We start from the raw sequence: 2,884 nt of genomic DNA on the forward strand, positions 1-2,884 counted from the left end.
TCGCTTTATTCGCCTTGAGATCCTTATGAACTTTGTTGCAAACAGAAAGAATTGCTTTTTACTAAAGATCTTATCTAGAGAGCCAAGTTTTCTTTAAAAAATCTGAGCGATTGACATGATGAGTCTTTACGGCGTTGTTGTCGCACAATTTATCTCGTTCGTGTCTTAAGCTGTTATAGTCATTGGTGATGTTCACCAATGTTCACCAATGCTTAAGCTTCTGTCTGATGTTCACCAATGTTCACCAGTGTTTTTTACTAAATATCGTTTACTTTTCTGTATGTTTAACTTCTAATAAGTTGTATTGGATTGAGGACCAACTTGCCGACGTCTCTACTCGATTTTATACGTCGGCGAGTTGGCGTCGGTGAGTTGGTCCGTCGGCGAGTTGACCGTAATTCTCCTAAAGAAGAAGGAGAACCAACCTACGCAACGCAGCAGTTAGGAGTTCCACAAGGAACATTTTCTAGTATGCTTGGACTCCCTTGGAACAAAGAACAAGACTCACTTAGCATCACAGTCCCACCAGAGAAAGCAACGCTGACTAAGAGAGGTATCTTAGCTAAGCTAGCTAAGATATATGGCCCCCTGGGACTTGTCTTGCCTGAGACACTTAGTGGCAAACTCGTCTACTGCGCAGTTTGTGATACGAAAGGAGCCTGGGATGCACACCTATCATGTGACCTTGCCAAGCTGTGGGTCAAGTGGGAAAGCAGACTACCAGAAAGGTTTGCTGTACCGAGATCTCTGGTTGTTCATTGAGAGGAAATCGAGCAAATCGATCTGCATTCGTTTGGAGACGTGTGTGCCAATGGACTCGCAGCCTGCGTTTATGCAGTCATCTGACAGGCATCCGGAACTAACCAGGGCCTAATTGCAGCCAGATCAAGACTGTCCAAACAAGGACTGACCATCCCACGGTTGGAACTGGTCTCCGGTCACATGGCTGTGAACCTTGTTGACAACGTGAGAGACGCTCTGGACGGGCTTCCTGTAAGAAGTACACACTGCTGGCTGGACAGTTCAGTGGCCTTGTATTGGATTCGAGGGCAAGGAGAGTACAAACAGTTCATGGCCAATCGCGTGCAAAAAATTAAACAGTCACAAAGAGGTGACATGGCGCTATGTTCCCACAGCAGAGAATCCCACTGATCTTGCAAGTCATGGAGGGCATGTAGAGAAAGCTGATCTGTGGTGGCATGGACCAAAGTGGCTTGGATTTCCAGAACATTGGCCAGCGGATGTACTAAACGAGCAGTCAGAAGAAAGCCAAACTGAAGTCAAACTTGTGCAGAAAGTGCTCGGAGTCGCAGTAAACGAGAAGAACGAGATTGCAGAAGTACTACACAGGTTTCAGTTACAGAAAGCTGTACGTATCTGTGTGTGGATGCAGAGATTCGCACACAACTCTCTCTGTAGCCAAGGAATACTACGCATCAAAGGACCATTGACAACTGAAGAGACGAACCACCAGAGGCTCTTCTGGGAGAAACAGGCTCAGAGGAGTTGTGACATTGAACGAGATCGCGACATTGTTGTGACATTGAACGAGATCGTGTGGCGTTGAACCTACAGCCAAACCAGGAGGGACTATTAGAGTGCCGGTGCCGAGTACAAGGAGAGTATCCAGTTTACATGCCAGAAACCAGCATACTTGGCCTCCGACTAGTAGAGGAAGCACACAAAGAAACACTGCATGGGGGAGTGGGGCTAACAATGGCCAGGGTTTGTGCCCGTTACTGGATTCCAAAATTGAGACAGCTGACGAAGAAAGTGCGCAAGAGCTGTCATGGGTGCAAGAAGTTTCAAGCATCAGCATATGCAGCCTCGCTGCCTGGAAACCTGCCAGCTACCCGTACTCAAGGGACCAACCCGTACCAAGTGATTGGAGTGGACTGCGCTGGTCCAATCCGATATCGAGTGTCTAAACAGTGAGAGGGAAAGGCCTATGTCCTGTTATATGCCTGCAGTCTTACACGAGGAATTTATCTTGACCTCCTACCAAACCTGGAAACAGAAGAGTGCCTAAAGAGTTTAAAGCAGTTTATTGGACGCAGAGGACAGCCAGAACGAATCCATTCAGACAACAGCCGAACCTTCACTGGCACAGCAAACTGGATTAGAGCTGTCATGAAAGACCAATGACTGCAGACATACCTCTCCATCAATCAGATCAAATGGCAATTGAATCTGAGCCGCACCCTGTGGTGGGGAGGGCAGTTTGAAAGATTGATTGGCCTTGTCAAATCAGCCCTAAACAAGACAATAGGGAATGGCCTACTATGGTGGAAAGAGTTACAAGAAGTCGTACTGGACGTGGAGATCACGCTTAACAACCGGCCATTAAGCTACGTAGAAGATGACGTGCAGATGCCCCTTATGACACTGAATGCTATGTTGTTTTTGAACAGCAATTTGCTCCCAGAATTGCAGCCGCACCACATTGAGACCGCTGACCTGCGAAAGCGAGCAAAACACTTGCTGAAGTGCAAGGAAGCAGTATGGAGCCGATGGACCAACGAGTACCTGCGCAGTCTTCGCAAGAGACACCGTGCACAGTGAGGGGCTGGAGGAGACACACCGGCTGTTGGTGACGTAGTGATCATCAAAACAGAAGACAAGAACAGAGGGAAGTGGCCGCTAGGAATCATCGAGAATTTGACCATTGGAAATGATGGAGTCGTTAGAGGAGCAAAATTGCGCCTAAGAAAGTCCTACGTGGAACGTGCGATCCAACAACTTTACTCATTGGAACGATTGTGTGACAGGCAGATGACAGCATCCCAGGCAGGGATGAACCCAGAGGTTGCCCCATTTCGCCCAAGACGGGATGCTGCAGTTGCAGCACGCCTGCGTTTGCAAGAGATTACCCAAGAGGAAGTCT

Source organism: Pocillopora verrucosa, chromosome 6 (assembly GCF_036669915.1).
Source record: "Pocillopora verrucosa isolate sample1 chromosome 6, ASM3666991v2, whole genome shotgun sequence".
Taxonomy (NCBI): domain Eukaryota; kingdom Metazoa; phylum Cnidaria; class Anthozoa; order Scleractinia; family Pocilloporidae; genus Pocillopora; species Pocillopora verrucosa.